General features: G+C 37.8%; 1 long non-coding RNA gene across 2 annotated transcripts; it reads right to left on the minus strand.

The window, feature by feature from the left end:
• Positions 1–1,276: 1,276 nt before the first annotated feature.
• Positions 1,277–4,161, minus strand: LOC149537306 (uncharacterized). 2 transcript variants are annotated; one of them, XR_016358151.1, is made up of 3 exons: positions 3,224–4,161; positions 1,914–2,062; positions 1,277–1,799 (listed from the first exon to the last, which is right to left on the minus strand). It is a non-coding gene; the product is annotated as an uncharacterized LOC149537306 (long non-coding RNA). The 2 variants fall into 2 exon arrangements; XR_016358152.1 differs by having other exon boundaries at positions 1,342–1,799; positions 1,914–2,072.
• Positions 4,162–19,750: the final 15,589 nt, after the last annotated feature.

The raw sequence follows: 19,750 nt of genomic DNA on the forward strand, positions 1-19,750 counted from the left end.
GTTGTATTCAGGTTATGCATTACATTAAACTTTCAACAGTAAGGAGCACGCTTTGAGCTAATAAAAGATCATTATTGAAAAGGGAATGTTGGGAAGCTAATCCATTTAGTTCCTGAAGAGTGTTTCCTGCATATTTCATTGTGAGTTTTACCAAAATCTAGTAAAACAGGAGTGTGACCTGGTTGTATTCTTTTAGACATCACTTTCTGAGTATTTTGGATTGGAGCCCTCAAGAGGTTGTATCATCTATCTGAACACGTTGGAGTCTATAATGTATTCGGAAAAGCCAAAAAGTTGTAGCTCTTTATTGTACTGGGTAGCAGCCCAATTTTTTGAGTTTAGTGATATCGTGATTTTTACTCAAAAGGGGTTCATAAACATGTGTGTTCTTGTCTTCTATGCATTCACTTAGCTTTTCTTACTAATTAAAAGTTTTAAAATACCGATTCACCCCTCCCCCTCTCAATATTTTTATGTTTTTCATATGTTTCTTTGAAGACGAATACATGAGGCTTGCTGGAGTATAGATGTAACCTTGGCACGTCATTTGACACTTTTGTTGCTTTTATACTTAGAAGAATTTTGTAATGTTGACTCATTATGGGCAACATGTATATTCCTCAATATGGGCAGCATGCTCGGTGTTGCACCTCAATTAAGGCCCTCAAGAATTGCCAAACACCAGAAATCCATTCAATCTTTGCGTTTATTTACTTTGGACCTTTTTTTTCTCAATTTTCCAACCATTTTAGTTATACAGTCAAGAACCTCTTGTTGTCACGGACACTTGGCTTTTTCCACAAGCCTTCATTGTGACACTCAGCATCCTTCTATAGTTAATTTTACATCTCATTCTTATTTCTCTTCACTGCCTACTTGGATATTGTCAATAGACACTAAAATGGAAACCACGAGGCAAGATGACCCCAACCCTGCTCTCACTTTCCCTTGGAGATTGGTTTGACTCACCCATGTTGTTCAGTGTCTCCGCAATTAGATTACTGCTCATCATGATATCCCATAAACTAATTAATAGATTAGGAATTGTTTACAATAATCCTTGCATACTTTTGACAAGGCAAATCTTCATAATGAGTTAAATATCCATGATACATATTCATTTGTACCTACAAACATATGTAGTTCATTCCTAGATTAATTATCAATTCTTACAAAGAAAATCAACATGACATTTGGTTCTATATTAATAACAAACCTAATTCTAACCCATACGCACTGGATTAACTCAAATAATATGGAGGTAAACAATCCAAGCTATCCTGCAAAAGCTATTGCAATGAAATTCAAACAATTAAGTGATAAACGAGAGACTGACAAATATGAAGTTGGTTAACTATGTAAACTTTAAAAAAGCAAAATAGAAAATCTCATTTTTTTGACCTGATTGTGTATAAAAAATGGACATGAAATATTTATGCATGTGTGCTGTGCTATTCTGTCTGCCGGTGTTTCGCTTTGCTGCATCCTTTTTCCATGTCTGCCATCACTTCGGATATGGTAATGTTAACTCCTCCAAACAAATATGATTATCCTTTGTCTTGACTAAGCACTTCAGATTTATTTTTAAAACAGCATTGACTAGATGCTGGTTGAATGCCAGTGACTTCACATGTGCCTTTCCTAATTGCAGTACTATTTTAAATGCTGATGGGCTGCACTTTGGCAAGCTATGATTCTGCTTATGCGATATTCCTTTTGCCCTGGTGGGTCTGTGGGATACGCAGAGAAATTATGGAACAAGAAGAGTGGGGGGGAGGGTCCCAAAAATGCATTCAGACCTGCAATTGCCAGCAGGCACTGAAGTCACCCAATATTTCTCACAGACAAAAACATAAGCCTCATAAAATCCAGTACAATTAAATGAAGAGTGACCATGGAGACTAGGTGGCTACCTGTAAGAAGACTTCAATTTTTCGAATTTCAGGTCACAGGTGTGACCAAGTATGGAACTTTGAACTCTGTTGCTCTGCAATAACTGTCTTGTAAGAGTTTGATTTCCTGCTGGATTTCTTTGCATTTGCAAGCTTTTGAGAAGAGACTTCTGCAACCATCTGGATATTAGGTGAACAGGTTGGATATTTTGATGCAGAGAAGGTGAGGGTATCGTGGTTGACGGTAGGAGAAAAAAATCTAGCCTTTGCCATCTTAATCTTCAACATGATGCTAAAATTGACACTAACAAAGAAGCAAAAAGAAAATGCAGTTGTTGAAGGAATGCATACAATTATGGAATGTAAACTGCTGTTAAATGGCAACATACAAACGTTTATTGATTCAAAATACTATGAATGGTGTAGTGGTGATAAAATTATGTATCCATATAGAATTTAGTATTTATAAATTATTGACTGACTCATATCATGGCATGTAACAATCCTTTGGAATTTCCGTAATAGAAAAGAAACACTAGAAATCAGTCTCAAGTTTTTATGAGCCTATACTGTTGGAGCTTCTTTTTCCTTCTAATTTTACAAATGCAGCTTGGCAGTTTCAATCAGGAAAATCTGTACAAGCCAGTCAGAAAAATAGAAACAACTGTTTCTTCGAAAAGAAAAATCACAAAACTACATGAATATTAGGAAATAAAAGGTTAAAAATATCGATCAGCACAGTTTCCAAGGAAAATTAATATGCAAGATGAAGAGATGGATGCACTATTAAAAGTATGAAGGGGCAGCAATGGATCAATATCAAGTGAAGAGTGAGTTTTCGAGGGAGAAAAGGTATATCATCAGGTCAAAAATTGAAAACATCTGCATCCAAGAGACACTGATGTTATGGTCATGTCAGACGACCACAAGAGCACAGAACAAGACAATTATTTTGAAAAATAAGGGCACATGTAAGTTGTAACCCGTAAAATCCTTTACTGAATTAAACCAAACTTTACTCTTGTACAAGTAGGCATTTTGTTTTAAAGTTGTTTTGCAATGAATGATTCCAGTTTCAGATTAGATATTTATGCATACAGAGTTGTTCACACTCCAACATTGCAGTCTATAACAAAGTGTAATCACAATTAATTCCAGATACAATTTAATCTAAATGAAGGCATAATTAATTCCATCTCTCATAATTCTGTTGCAGAGAGCACTTGTGTACAATTACTTTCTTCTATACTCTTTTTAATTGACATAGTTCAGATTACATAGACTAACGTCTATGTATGTTTCAGAAATTGAACGAGGAAATAATTGTGCACCTGGAATCGGTAGTCAGCCGCCTTCAGGAGTAAGATGAAACACTCTTCTCGTATCAACTGATTCCTCTACTTTGTGCCGTTAGTAACTTCCAACCTGGCAGTAATAACACTGAGTACAGTGTAAACATACTGGCAACAAACTTACCGTAACTCTGGGATCTGCCAGCTCCCACTCAGTGTCATTCTGAGGACAGACAGCATCAGACGCAAACAACGTTTATTCCATGCCCGACTCCCACTACAAACTCCACCATTCCACACTCCTGTATTTCTGCTGCAGAGAAGGTGGTCTGGCCCGATATCAGGTTGGAGACTGTCACACCAACTTACTCGCATTTAGCAGGAACTGGTATCTCTCATACTCCCATGAATTGGTTGCGAATTTCACAGTTTCTGTTCCTTCTATTCATCTCCGCTGTAGACTCGCTTTCTTACTGGAGATTTGTCGCTTGGGACATTGACATTACTTTCCAAGCTTATAGTCAATGAACTGCGTCCTTTACCAATCCTCTATTATCGAATGCGTGACTTCCAATATCCTCCGGGCTCTTCTCCTTATGTTTTCTGAATGCCACGAGTGAGATGATCATGGTGGATTGACACGGTAATTGTGTATACCGGCTACTCTGTCCAGCTTGCCTGGAAAAATAATACGAACTCCTCCTCCGAGGACGAGGACTCTTCACACGTTCAATCTCCAACCACATGTGATAAGGAACATAACACCTGATATCGGATTGAATTAATGAGTGTACGCAACTTCATATATTCACTATGAAATTGAAGCGCTTATAACTTGCAATAGGGGAGAGGGGACCAATAGTAGTGAGGGCTAACTTCGGTTGAATGGGATATCATACAATAATAGTACTGCGCCAGTGGAGGCTGCCGAAATAGTGGAGAGGAAGAAGAAATAGCCGCTGCGGCGTTAGCAGGACGAGTTTTGGCGAGGAAGATAGCGTGGTGGAAGGTTGTGCGAGTGGGAGACAAAAGCATTTGACATGCGTAGAGTGTAGGCCCCTCTTCTTCTGCACTTTCAAATAAAGGAGTAGGCAGTAGGCAGTAGGAGATAAAAGGAGCGGATAAAACAGGCACATTACGTAGGCAGGATCACATTACATAGGTAGCGCAGGTATCAAAGGTTTCTTCTCTCAAGGTAGGGCCGACAACAACAGCAATCGGTGCAGGGGCAGATTTGGTTTGGTCAGCAGTCTTGGCAACCAGTGGGCCCAGTCATCCAGTGCTAAAGGCTTTGTTATTACTAGTGGGTCCATATTTGTGGGCTTCCAGAGGTAGATCCCAGGTACGCCTTTTCCCTTATTCTTACCTCTTACATTTCAGTGTACACCTGTTTGGGCTTCCTGTATTATTGCTCCTGGCTTTGGTAAATTTACAACGGTAAAACAACATAAAGAATCTATATCAAGGCACCAGTGTGTCCTCATGGAAGGAACAAATGAGGAAATCACAGAAACACCTGCAAAGAAGATACTTGTACAAGTATCATTGATTGATCAACCAAAGATAATAGAGACACAGCTAGAACTAGGTGGGTCCACCTTGCAATACACAGGATCTGTCAGTAACAGGGTGGCAGAGAATCTGATAGTCAGGGCACTTGTAACAGCAGAACAACAAACTAATCTGAGAGAAGCTACGAAACACAATGACATCTCTGGTAACAATGGCTTGGTCTTGACATACGGGGATAGTTTAATGCACAGCAGCATCATCAAGTGGAATCAAGGGAGCTTCCTCATTCTTCCAGGACCCTCAGCCGGACACGCGAGTTCGTTCAATCTTGGAGGGACAAATGGTAATTTACCCACAAACACTTTGAGCTTCTCACAAGCCAGTGGACCACCCACAGGAGGAAACTACACCTATGTGAATGCCAAGCAATATAAAAGAATAATTAGGCGGAGAAAGATACAAAAGTTTAAAAATGCAAAAAGAGGGAAGTTAGCAGCTTTACTTCCGAAACCGATTCCACATACCTCAGACAGCTCAAGGGAGGCAAAAATAAATCTGAAGTTGACTGAAATCTCTGAAACAATTAAGCGGTTTGATAATATCAGAGATATTAACGGTAAAGAGAAGACATAATTCTCAGGTGATAGACATAGTGGAAGATGGGCTACCAAATAATTATAGCCCCACAAGGACACCTATGATGTGGTATCCAGACATCTTTGTAAACGATTTGGTAGCTATGAAGGAGAGGGTGTGGGCACTTGAAGAGAGGAGCCAGATAGAAAGTATCACAATGAAAAGAGTTACTGAGGATAACTGGAAATTGACAGCGGAGGTCAAGTCACTTAGAGAACAAATTCAAAAATTGCAATTTAATATGAAAAAAGGAGAGTATGAATTAATATTGTTAAAGAAAGAAGTAGGAGAAAAGAGGACAGCAGCAAGTACTACGGGAGAAGGAGAGGCTACGGAAAGAGATAAAACTCCGCAAATGAAAAATATACAAGATGCCATGGCCAATATGGAAATAAAAGAGAATCAACTCAGAGAACAAATTGAAGAAGTTAGATCATGGGCTAACATAGTAAAGGGACCAGCAAACACTCCTATTGACAACATAGAAAAGCAAGTTCGGAGACAGATTAGAGAGGAAAAAGAAAGAAATGAGAAAGCAGCAAATATTATCATCAAAGGACTACGAGACTATGGAGAACAGGAGAAAACAACGGATTTAGTTAAAGACTTCTTTAAAGACCAATTAGACTGGCATGGAACAACCATACGAGCACAAAGAATCGGAAAATGGATTAGAGGAGGCAAAGACAGACATGTTAGAGTGACAATGAGGAATACAGGAGATAAAAACAGCATTTTCAGCAAGAGGAAGTTTCTTAGAGGCACACACATATATCTTGATGATGACCTCACCGTAACTCAGCAAGAAGAAAGGAGGAAGGAATGGGAAAAAGTGAAAATAGCGAGACAAAACGGCAAGTGGGCATGGCTACAAAATGGCAAAGCCCAAATTAGCGACAAAATCACACGCAATAAATAGGAACTCGGGCCCACCCAGGAACATTTAACTATAGTTAGTTGGAACTGTAAAGGTTATCCTTGGAGAAGAGGACCTGGGTTAGGGCCGATAGCTAAAGATAATGACATCATTATGCTCACCGAGACACATGAGCATGATGGATGTAGGTTTCCAGATTTTGAAGGGTATAAGAAGGTATCACTGTGGAATGAGAAGATAGATAATGGTAAGGGGCATGGAGGCATCACCGTTCTAATAAAAGAAACTTGGAGCAGATTTGTAAACTTAGAGAAAGAAGATGTAAACAAGCAGTATATTTGGATTAAAATAACAGAGAATCAAATTACTACGAGGGTGGTTGTCTGTTACTTCGCCCCAAAAGGCTCAAAAATGTATAAAAAGCATAGATTGGATCGAGAAGACCCATTCGCTGCACTCAAAAAAGACATAGCAGCCTTTAGCTCTCTAGGGGAAATAATGATAATAGGGGATTTCAATGCTAGAACAAAAAAACAACCAAACTCTCAATCTTAAGGAGAGCTACAGTGAAAGCAGAAACCCAGTTTGGCTTGAAGAAGAAGGGACACAAAAATGGGAAAGATTTTCGCAGGATAACATGGGAAAGATTAATCATTTTGGTGTTGAATTACTAAATTTATGCTGCCTATATAACATGGTCATATGTAATGGTTTGGAAAAGTGGCTTAAATCAGGTGGAATCACATGCAAAAGATACAATGGACAAAGTGTTGTTGACTATGTAATATGCTCGCAAGAATATGTCGCAAAGATAATTAACTTTGAGATAGAGGACTGCCCCATGGAGCTAAAATCTGATTATAACCCCATTTTGATAAGGGTGGCCACTCACTTTAAAGATCAACATATTGTCCCAAAACCTTTACAAAAGAGGAAAAGGATTCCGATTGGCAAAGTTTTAATGACACAAGAAAACCATGCTACTTCCCAAAACTCTCTTTTGTGGCTGTCTAGAGTTTCGGGAAACCATCCCGAGTCTAATAAACTACATTTCATGGACAAGGATAATCTTGTTCTTACTATCATTAAAGCATTGGAGGAGTGTAAAAGATCTAGGGCCACAAAAGAAGCCAAGAACACTTTTCCGGCTAATCCGTGGTTTGACGAAGAATGCAAAGCAGCAAAAAGAAATTGGAAAAAGAACATAAATAAAGAAAGTAGAAAGGAGTATGATCAGCTAATTAAAAAGAAGAAAGGAGAGTATGTAAATAAGAGAAGAATCGAGTTGATTAATCTTGGTAAAAACAACTCCAGAAAGTTTTGGAAAGAACTTCAGCAGAGAAAAACTCAGATAGAGAACAACATAACAGGAACCAAATGGCTGGAATATGCCAAGACTCTCTACAAGTGTGATCTAGGAGAACGTAGAACCATGGAAATAGAGACTACAGGGGAGTTATTCAGTGAAATGGATATTATCCAAGGCATAAGGAGGTTAGCTGCCGGTAAAGCGCAAGATATAGATGGGCTTCAAGCTATATTTAAAATGGGGTGTTGAAACCCTCACACCACACATCACTAAAATTTTCAACAGTGTCAATAGAGAAGGTTTCCTTGTAAAATGGACAAGTGTGGTGATCCCACTCCACAAAAGTGGAGATATAAATAATCCTTCTAATTACCAAACCATCATGATCAATCCACTTTTTGGCAAGTTATTTGGCAGCTTGGTAGAACAAAAAATCAGCAACTGGGCTGAAACAGAAGGCAAACGTGCAATAGGGCAAGCAGGCTTTAGACCGAAGCACTCTACTATAGATCATGGCATCACTCTTAGATACTTGATTGAGAAAGTTTGGAACACTCTGAGGAACGAGGCTTTTTGTTGTTTCGTGGACTTTAAAAAAGCATTCGACACAGTGCCACGTAATAAATTATGGGATAGAATGGAAGAGTTGGAAGTTCCTAAAGAACTTAGGTCAGCAGTTTACAAGTTATATGAGTAGGTCAAAGCTAAAATCAGAATGACAGAAGGGCTATCAGAAAATTTTGACAGCAACATCGGGGTTAAGCAAGGGTGTCCACTATCTCCAACATTATTCGGGCTCTATATTGACAAGTTAGAAGAGTGGATAAACAAGACCAATGGTGAGGGGGTGCAGCTAGCCCACTTTGTGATAAGATTGCTCTTATATGCAGATGATCTCATAATTCTTGCTAGAACAGCTAAAGGTTTGAAAGAGAACTTGATAGCACTAGAAATTTTTTGTCATGAAGTAGGAATGCAAGTTAACACTAGTAAAACCAAAATTATGATCTTCTCGCCGAAGAAGAATAGGGGCATACAAGATGAGTTTCTATTGGAAAATAGCCCACTTGAGATTGTGGAAGAGTACAAATACTTGGGCATCAATTTTCATAACAAACTCAATTGGGATACTTGCAGATCAAAAAGGATCCAAGGGGGTTGGAAGGCGTTATACTCTTTACAAAACAAGTGCAGGAACGTAAATTTATGGGATTGGACGACCATGAAAACTCTTTTTGGTTTGCTGGTCACTCCGGTTATTTTATATGGATGTGAAGTGTGGGAGGTAGTATGTCTGAACAGAAATGGCAGCAAGTAGAAAGAATTCAAAAACACTTCATCACATGCAATCTTAAAGTCAAGACCACAGTTCCGTATGAGATCCTTTTGGCGAAGGTGGGTTCCTATCCATTAGAAGCCGTTGCTTTGGTCCGAATGATAAGCTACTGAAAGAAAACCCAAGGTCTGGAAACACATCGTTGGCCCAAGTTGATCATAGAGGAAAAACTTGCGAGGCGGAAAAGCACATGGATGAAGCAAAATGACAAATGGATGTGAAAATGGGATATCAACATCCAAACTTGCTCGGATAACATTACAGAAATAAAAAAGTTTGTCAATGAAAAATTTCACAATATTCTATGGACAAGACGCATAGGGCGGAAAAAATCCTATTACATTAAAGAATTTAATCCCACTTATAGTCATGATGAAAAGGCCTATATAAGAGCACTTATTAACTGGAAAGCAAAAATGTTGATGGCACAACTTAGAACTAGTTCACATCAGCTGCGATGTGAAACTAGTCGGTGGCAAGTTCCAAAGGAAGAGTGGGCAGACAGAACATGTTTATTTTGTAATATGGGAATAGTTGAGACAGAGCAGCACTTTGTCAAGGACTGCCTGGCTTACAATGACATCAGATCTGGTTATACAAAAATATTGCAGAACAAGGACTTCAACTATTTATTCGAGGAAGATCAAGTGACGAGAGCAGCGGATTTGATTACCAAACTTCAGAGAAGGAGAGACAAGTTATCCAAAACTTTACAACTGACTAGTTCCGCTCATGACTTGGGAGGGTGATTGCATGGGTCCCATAGACTACTTTAGTCTCGTAGACGTCATTAAAATCTATCATATCATATCATAAGACCTCATCACACAACTCGTTAAAATGGTACACCTAGTGAAATGTGTCCAAAAAAAGTGACTATGTAAAATGTAAAATATATGCAACTTAAATGGACCGAATAGTTATTACTAACCATAAATAATAGTTATATATAACTTTTATATTAAATACAAAAGGACAAATACTTCAACATAAAAAAATTAATTGTTGCTAGAAAAATAACACATAATTATATAAAATACAACCTATATCTAACACAAAGGGAGAGTAGTTGAACGCTAAAAGTTTTTGACAACACATTTCATGAGAAAATACAAGGGCATTCATTAGTATTCGCCTTTTATATTTGTCATAAGACATATTATTAATATGATTTATTCCATGCATATACATTGCTATACCATTTATAAGTTTTCATATGTTCAAGTATTGGTCTATTTTTTATCAACATTTAGATTTTGTATTATTTACAAATAGATTAATTAATTACAATATATAGTAAAAATGTATGAGAAGATTGGATAAAATATTCACAAGAGGGTGATCAACTATTGAACCCTGCTCAACTACGGATTTCTCTCCCCTACTCCCAAATGTAATAGGCAATAACGTGATTGAGTATTTGATTTGTCCTTGAGCTACCATCAAATGACTTGGAAGCCACTGTTTGCATTCACTGCATCTTCTTCTCCTTTAGCCTGCAATCCGTCTGTCAAACGACTTATTAAAATCATCACTAGACCAGATATTTCAATGGTGAATTGATCATGATATTTCTCTTGGTTCCACTTTTGAGTGGCAACGCATAAACATTGATCAAAATTACTGCCCTTCTTCATTTACCAAAATCTTCTTATAACAACAGAATTCCCGTAAGCAACTACTTCAGGAATTAATTAATATTAATTAATATTATATGACTAATATTTTACTATTTATTAAGGGCTTATAATCAATTATTTAAAATTAGTTTATGTCATAAGAGCTAATATTAAAGAATGAATATTATTTAATTAATGATTACTTTAGGGGACATTACATAACCCAATGATATGAGATGTGTTTTATCATGTAAACAATTGATTATAAGAATGCAAGCAGAGCTCAATGCACCTATAACAAATATCAAACTTTGCAGAAGATTAAAAAGAAGAAAACAATAATAATATCCCTTATATCATGACTAAAACAATAATAATAAATTTTCCAAGGGCAGAGGGAAAATGTGGATAAAAGCCTCTACTGTAAATCAACTCACATAGAAGTATATGATAAAACCACGACTGGCTGTAAAAAAATCACTATAGCCATTTTCAAATAGCAGATAACATAAAAAGTAAATCTGCAGCACCATATTTTTGCCATATGTATCATTTAAATTGGATATGACACTGTTACAAAAAATCTGCATGAACAATCCCCTTCTCAACCCTGCTCCACAAAGCTTTATGTTTCCCTTATAAAAGAAAACTATGCCCCCATCTTTGAAAGGTTCTGAATGTCCTGCTTCAAAAGAATCTGAACTGGAAAATTTCAAAAGATCTGCTTCAGTGACCCAACTGTTGATGGAATCGGGTAAACTGAGCCATTTTACCAGATGAATCTTATAATTCTGGGATCTTGCAGCAACAACTATTCAATCCATTCACTCTTCTTCCACCTTAAATGGCTAGTCAAATCTCTGAGCATATTATCTTCACAAACTTGTGCGCCACTAGAGTGTAGACCGTAGGGGTAAAGGTTCACCACATTTAATGCAGCACTGATAAAAACCTCCAGAAAAATCTAATAGATAGGCAGTTGGTGATGTGAATTTTGTGACCACCCAACATGCAGGATAAAATAATATCCAATGCTCGCTTGAACAAGGAAACTAGAAATGCTAAACAATGTAAAAGATCGCGTGATCCAGTGAAGTGACCCCAAGGTTTACCATGCCTACATGCGACTTAGTGTTGGACACAACCCAGTTTAATAAAGTGATTTGTTGGTTATTACAAAAGGACTTGCACTATTCGTTCATGGACATTTTTCAACTCTCTAAATGACAAATGAATTGGCAATGCAAGTTCTTCAACTACTTCTAATGCAGATTTTGAAATAAAATGCAAAAAGATATTTAGAAAACTAAGCCCTACCTCAACATGCTTATCTTGTACTGTTTCAACTCCACCTCTTCATCCTCCTCATTTTAAGAATCTTCTTAGAAATGTCCTTGAAACTGATCTTGTCTTGATATTTTTGCTTTGATTCTTCTTTATGACTTTAACTTGTCAACTCTCATCTTCCCTTGTATTGACATTCATGACTTCCTTATTCCATGAGATGTGTATATTTGCAACTTGATCATCACCTTTGGTTGAGGTTTCGAACAAATTTGGATATACAATATTGATCATTGTGATGTCTTTTGTCCTTCATGTTGCTATTGATGTTGCAATTATCCTTGCTCATGAAATGCCCGACCTTATACACCATCCTTGCCTGTCATCTCCATCTTGAAAACTACCTTTCACTTGCACCACCTCCTCCATAGATGCTTGCAAAACAGGAGGAAAGACTTAAAAGTTTGTGAACAAAATTAAGATATTCTTATGACAAAACATCCTTTTTTATAAGATGGTTTCAACTTGGCATTATATTGCACTTAAATGAAGAAATTTCACTTGCTCACAATCGTAATGTTGCATTGACATTATACTTAAGCAATTCTCGACTTTGATTTGAATTCTGATTTTTCTGAGTTTTACACCTGGCTATTGCTTGAGCATCCCTGGCAAATCACTTGATTCAATTAGGATTTTACAATTACATGATCAACTTCAAGTTCATACCTAATTGAAATCTTTAAAAAAAATCTGAATCCTCACAAAGTATAATTCCCACTCTTTAGCATCAACTTGCAAGATTTCTTTGCTTTCAAACCCTAATTGCTCCCTTGCTATCAAATACTTGATTTCCACCTTTTCTGCTTTTAACCTACTTTATGTATGCTTTGCACTTGAAATAGTTTGATGTTTGTTTGCATTACATAGTTGAAATGAGGCTACCAGCCTTTCCTTTATATGACTCTACTCAAACAGTCATGTCCGTTGGAGGGTTTAGGAAGGTCGACTTGGCTACAAAGTTGATTTGTTCACAATTTGTTTGCACTCCTTTAGGCAGACCTGATTTGAAAGTTAAAACTTCGAACTTCCGTTAAAGCTATTAGATTTCCACAATCGATAACAATACTGCTGTAGTTTCTGTGTTTGATTGTGAGAGTTTTTAACAAAATTATCCTAAGGGAGGTCGAATTTCCGATCGCTAATAGGAATCATGCATGCTTTTTCTTTCATCAAATCAAGTTACTCTCCTTCATTCAGATTTTCACATTGTGCAAATCAGGATTTCCTTCAATTGTTTGGATCTCTTCACCCATACAGATTGGAATTTCACACGTGATTGGGAATTTTTGGTGCAAGAGCACCTAAGGGTTGCCTAGACAATCTAAGGTTTCATGTTTTTGTTGTGTAAGTGTGAGCCTTAGGGCATTTTGGATGTGGGAGATAAGGTCATGTTAACTGTAGTAGGAGCACAATGGAGAGTTTGCTCAGGTCCTAGGGCCTTTCACTAGGTGCAATTAGGGGCTAGTAAGTTGTAAAGCCCTCTGATTGGCACAAAACTTGATGATGATGTCATCATTAGGTTAATAGGGTATAAGAAGAGTTAGGGTGAGGTTTTTACCATTGTTGGGGTATGTGGTTAAGTTTGAGAAGATAGGAAGGTCATTTGACCAAAATTGGTGAAAAGTTGCAAAAAGATGTAAAAGTTGCATTGTGCAACTTTGCAACTTTTGGCAAGAGAGTTGCAAAGCGTTGAAAAGGAGTCCTAAAGAGTGTATAACCACCCAACCACCCTATATAAGGCTGGAGAAGACCTACGAGCAAGGTTGGAAGTCCATTGTATGGATTGTGTGTTTTTGCAATCATCTTGAAGCATTTTGTGAGTAATTTCTTTGTTTTGAATGACAGTAGGTAGTTAAGAGTTAAAGATCTATACTGTCACTTGTGTACCTTTTGGTTTTCATGTTTTCTTAATTTTGTGTGTTGATAGTTAAGAGTTTTGATCAGTTTTCTTAATTTTTGTGAAATTACTTTGGTTCCATACTGTTACTGGTTTTATCTAGGCAGTTCGTGAAGATGGAGCTCTAACTCACTTTCCCACCATTCAATCTGTACGGCCTCTTGGGAACAGTGAGTAGACTCCGTGTACATTGTGTGTATAGAAGCAAGGTCACTCAAATGCAGAGCAACTATTTTTAAGGTCTTGCCCTAGGTGAGCCTATGGTGAGTCCAGCTAGGGAAGACCATATAGAAATGAGCAATGCTTGCAGAGGAGAAAAGCTAGAGTCCAAATTCCTTTTGGACATGGAAGGAGAAAGTCTTACCATCATCCCATGAAGTGGAGAGGTTCATACCAATCCAAGAACAAGCCCAAAACAATCTTGTTTGTGGAGGCAGCCTGTTCCAAATTCCTTTTGGACATGGAAGGAGAAAGTCTTACCATCATCCCCATGAAGTGGAGAGGTTCATACCAATCCAAGAACAAGCCCAAAACAATCTTGTTTGTGGAGGCAGCCTGTTAAGCCTAAAAAGCCCAATTTCCACCTAATTTGGGTTTGGGTAATGGATGGAAGGGTATGACCCCAAGACCCCAAAATTCTCTGAGGGGATGGAAAATGAACCAAGAAACCAAAAAAAGATTGCAGGGTTCCTTTGGAAGGCATTTCTCACTATAGGAGACCTAATTGGGGCTATTAGCCTATTAGGCCTATTTGTGGAAAATGGAAGAAATCCGATGGGAAGATGGAATTGATGGGACTTATAACTCACCTAATTGGTTGAGTTGAAGTGTTTGATGACACCTCCATACCTCTGGAAGGCCTTGTTTAGAATTTGGAGGTTGAGAGCCTTTATGTTGATGTAAGGGCTAGGGTGAATGAAGTGTAAAAGCATCAAGTTTTGACTTGATAGTGTAATCTTTCTTGGTAGTTGGGTTGGCTAGGGAAACTAGGGGACCCTAAGATAGTTAAGGTCCTATAGGTGACAAGGGGTGAAGAAGAGATACCCTAAGAGTCTTGCAAGAGACTAGGAGCATGAATTAGTGAGTGATTCATCCAACCTCCCTATCAAAGTGGTATCAGAGACCCAAAAGATTTGGCTTGTCGATAGATGTTTCATATTGAAGAAACCACAATGGTGACCAATGCAGAATTGGCAAAGAAGATGAATGAGCAAGAGGAAGAAAACAAATCTCTCAAAGACAGATTAGCCCAACTAGAGTATAGGTTGGATCAGGTAGAAGAAAAGACTGATGAAGTAAAGGAAAAGGTTGATGGGAAACAACTAGAAGTTGTTGTAGAGGATGGAGTTCCTACACCAAACCCTGTTCTCACAGAGGAGCCTTTCTTGAAGGCATTGAAGGCTATCAGTGGGAAGGCACTTGAGGGCATTCCATTGTTTAGTGGAAAGATGGACGCAGATCTAGTCATGGACTAGATATTAGGAATGGAAAACCATTTTGAGAGTGATGGCATCACAGAGGCTCAGAAAGTTAGGGTGGCAAAGTAAAGATTGAGAGGCTTTGCTCTAAATTGGTGGAAAATCATTCAAGCAAAGAGGGAAAAAGAAGGTAAGAAACCAATCTCATCATGGAAAGGGATAGTTTTGTATTGTCCCTCTGTTTAGGCCTATGGAATTTGAAACGGACTCCTTCAAATTGTTTATAAGAGACTTCTTACTAGTCAATTGACTTTACTTAAGGTATAATATCCTTGCAATTTCATATGGACAATCCGATATCTGTTGGATGACTTAATGTTATACTCACACTTATGCTCTAAGATCTTTATTAATTCTGATAGATTAGGTTTGAAAGTTGTAACCTTTGGAATCTGAATATTGATTTATCGACACTCTATTTAGTGTTCTATATCAATATTTCACTATCTCTATATCTGATACAAATCTCTTATATTCCCTTTTCAATTCCAATGAACGTTGGTTTCTATGAATGATGTCAATGCTTCTATATTCTTTAGTTAGGGTGATGCTGACGGTACTATTTTGTTGGACTCCCTTTCGTTGAATATCTTCAACGTTACTTATTCCCCTATTCTTCTATTCACTGGTGTGGTGAGTAAACTTCCATGTCATTACATTTTGTCTTCTTTCTATCGAACCTAAGAGGTTTGTCACCCTCATGTTTGAATGTGTTCTCTTGCTCGATGGTAGTGATTTATTCAACTGGTTATTACTCCCATCCATGGATATTTGTTGTTTTTTGGATTTTGGCTGGCTATTGAATGTAATCACCCTTACTTGTCAATATTGGAATGTAGACTGTTTTCTAATTATATGGACTTGCACAAGAACTAATCTATTCCTTATCACTTATCCTCAGGTGTATATATATATATCTGTTGCTAATGTATTACTAGATGTGAAAATGGTGTACTCTGGATTGATTAGAATGAGTTGTCATTAAATGAAATTTCGTTTCAGATTTCTTCCTTCTGAATGGGAGTTAATGTCTTCTCCCTTGCAAAGTAATAAATTCGTTCCTATTTTTCCAACCCTTTGATCGTTGATTCATAACCTTGAGCTAAGTATGTGGATTTGGTCGGTCTAGATGCTAGCTGTCCAAGCCTTCCATGAACTTCCTCTTGTATACCTAAGTCGGTGTATCTCGTTTCCCTATTCTTTTAAATTCTATAATGTCCCCATGGTGTTTGCCCAAGCAAGCAATATGAGTGTGTCTTCTTTGGATGCCTTACTTCCTGCAACATGGATTGGCCACTGAATTTTGATTGTACATGTATGCCGAATCTTTGCAGATGGTGACTATATTCGTGTTCCCTCCTGGACATGATTTTTTGAATGCTCCCTTGCTATGCTCATCAGGTGTACTGGAGGCTTGACCTCTATTGATATTGCAAAAATGATAGTCTATTATATATCGTCCCTCTTGTTTGTGGTAAGCTTGATTTCCTTTAATTGTTGAGGTGTACCCCCTTATTTCTCCTTGTCAGTCTTTAGTCATTGCTCAAGCCTACCCACATTCTGAGTTAGATGCTTCAGTTGGAGAACTGTATGTCCACCTAGATTGAGCACCCTCTATCCTCCCCTAGTGAAGAGAGATCAAATGCCTCCTTATACTTGCGAATGGACACAATGCATCTGAGAGGCATATCTATGGTCTCTTTCTAACAATTGTTTACCAAACTTAATCGCTTCTCCTTATATATGGATTATTTATCTATTGGAAACGTGAATGAGTTGATTTTGGGGTTGACCCAATAGCCTACATTGAAGATGATAGTTTCTAATATTATCCTGGTTTGTTCCAAACCTTAATAATATTATTCATATATGTTCTCTTCTTCTTCTTTTTTATCTTTTGATATTATAGTAATTATTTGGATAAGTATAATTGTATAAGTAATAAATATTATTATTTATTATTTATAATGATGATTATTATTATGTTTATCTATATTATATAATTATGTATATATGTATTATTTTAGTATACAAATAGTAAATAATCATAATACATATTGTTATTTTAATTATTCAATCTTCTAATATTATATTGTTATTTATTATCATCTATTTATTGAATCCTTCTTATTTTTTGAAGAGAACGTCAAAAGTAGGGATATGACAAGTTCTTAAAGTGAGAGAAGCATATATGCCAGAGGATTATGAAATTCAGTTGCACCAAAAGAGGCAGAATCTGAAGCAAAGGGATCTTGATGTAAGTTCCTACACTGAGGAATTTCAAAAGCTTTGTATGAGGTCACATGTGGTAGAGGATGAAAACCTTAAGGTAGCTAGATACCTTAGTGGCTTAAGATGGAACATTCAAAAAGAGATGACTCTTTTCAGTCCTAAAACAATGCATCAGTGCTATCAATTGGCTATAAAGATTGAAGAAAAGAATAAAAGAAAGCATGACTAGTCCCCCAAAGGCAGAGGCAGAGGAAGAGATCAGAGAGGTGGTTATCAAGGCAGGGGAACTGAATCAAGGAACCAAGGGGACTCCAAAGCTCCAGAGCATGGAAGTGAAACCACTCCAAGAGGAGGCCATGGAAGAGGTAGAGGATCTCAAGGAGGTTCTAACAAAGGAAGGAGTTTAGGTACGAGTAACTCTTAGTTTGCTAGCATGAAGTGCTATAGTTGTGGACAATTGGGTCATCTGTTTATACGTGTCCTGAGAAGGCATCCTCTTCTAACAATGAGAAAAGGATCGGATATGCTCAAGAAGACACCTCAAGTGTCAAGTCACCTGAGATCAACCATATTGAGTCAGAAATGGGGGAGAGCCTAATGTTTAGGAGAGTTTTGGTTAGACAACCTATGAAGGAGGAACCAAAGCAAAGGAGAGCCGCAAAGGAGAGCCTTATTCAAGATAAGGTGCAAAATACTTAGTAAAGTGTGCAAGGTTATTGTGGATTCAGGGTCCACAGATTACATAATCTATGAAGAAGCAGTAAAGAAGCTCAAACTTGAGAAGGTACCCCATACCAATCCATACAAGGTGACATGGCTGAACAAAGGGCAAAGTGTCCTGGTGAATGAACAAGCATGGGTGGAGTTCTCTATCGGTGGATACAAAGATAAACTGATTTGTGATATCTTGCCTATGGATGCTTGCCATCTTCTATTGGGCAGATCATTGCAATATGAAAGGGGAGTCATTTATGATGGGAAGGAGAATACCATTTCTTTTAGGAAGGATGGTAGGACATTCAAGATACAATCCCTGATGGAGGATGAAGAACCACAATTAAAGACTCCTAATGTATTGTTGAGCAATGGCAAGGAGTTTGTCAACATCCTACAAGAAGGTGGTGAAGGATATCCTATCATGGTACAACTTAAGGGAGAAGAGAAGGCTGTGCCAACAGCTATACCAAAGGAGGTGCAAAATTTGCTTGGTAAGTTCAAAGACATAATTAGTGAAGGAACACCTGCAACACTACCTCCTAAAAGGGCTATTAGTCATCAGATTGATTTTATCCCAGGGGCCTCATTACCTAACAAGGCAGCTTATAAGCTCACTCTAGAGAACCAAGAAGTGGCTAGACAAGTGCAGGAGTCACTAGACCAGGGATTGATAAAGAAGAGCATTAGTCCTTGTGCAGTACCAGTGATATTGGCATCCAAGAAGGGTGGTAAGTGGAGACTTTGTACTGATTCTAGGGCAATTAATAGAATCACAATCAGATATAGGTTTCTCATATCTAGGATTGAGAATTTGATGGATTGTATAGGAGGATCTAGGTACTTCACCAAGTTGGATTTAAAAAGTGGCTACCATCAGATTAGGATCCAGGAGGGAGATGAATGAAAAACAACATTCAAGACCACTTAAGGGTTGTATGAGTGGAGAGTTATGCCATTTGGGCTAACAAATGCCCCTTGCACATTCATGAAGTTAATGAATGAAGTGCTTAAGGACTACATTGGCAGTTTTGTGGTTGTGTACCTAGATGACATACTCATCTTTAGCAAAACTAAAGAGGAGCATATGAAACATTTGGAGATTGTGCTCAAAAGGTTGCAGGAGGAGAAGTTGTCTAACAACTTGGAAAAGTGTGAATTCCTCAAGCAACAACTAGTATACCTAGGGTTTGTTGTGTCACAAGGTTCATTGAAGATGGACCCAAGCAAGATGGAGGCTATCTTGAATTGGCCAACACCAACCACAGGTACGGAGGTAAGGAGTTTCCATGGGTTAGCTCAATTTAATAGAAAGTTTATTAGGAACTTTAGTGGTATCTATGCACCAGTGTTGGACACCATTAAAGGTGGATTGAAAACAAAATTCAAATGGACTCTTGAGGTAGGAAGGGCCTTTGAAAGGTTGACACAAGAAGTAGCTACCCAACCTATCCTATTGTTGCCTAGTTTTGATAAGTTGTTCTCATTGGAGTGTGATGCAAGTGGAATTGCAGTACTAGGAGTATTGAGCCAAGAAAGCAGGCCCATTGCTTTCTTCAGTGAGAAGCTTAATGAGGCCAAGAAGAAGTACTCTTCTTATGAATTGGAG

The sequence above is a fragment of the Cupressus sempervirens genome, chromosome 10 (genome assembly GCF_028749045.1).
Source record: "Cupressus sempervirens isolate cs-2001-9-10 chromosome 10, ASM2874904v1, whole genome shotgun sequence".
Classification (NCBI taxonomy): domain Eukaryota; kingdom Viridiplantae; phylum Streptophyta; class Pinopsida; order Cupressales; family Cupressaceae; genus Cupressus; species Cupressus sempervirens.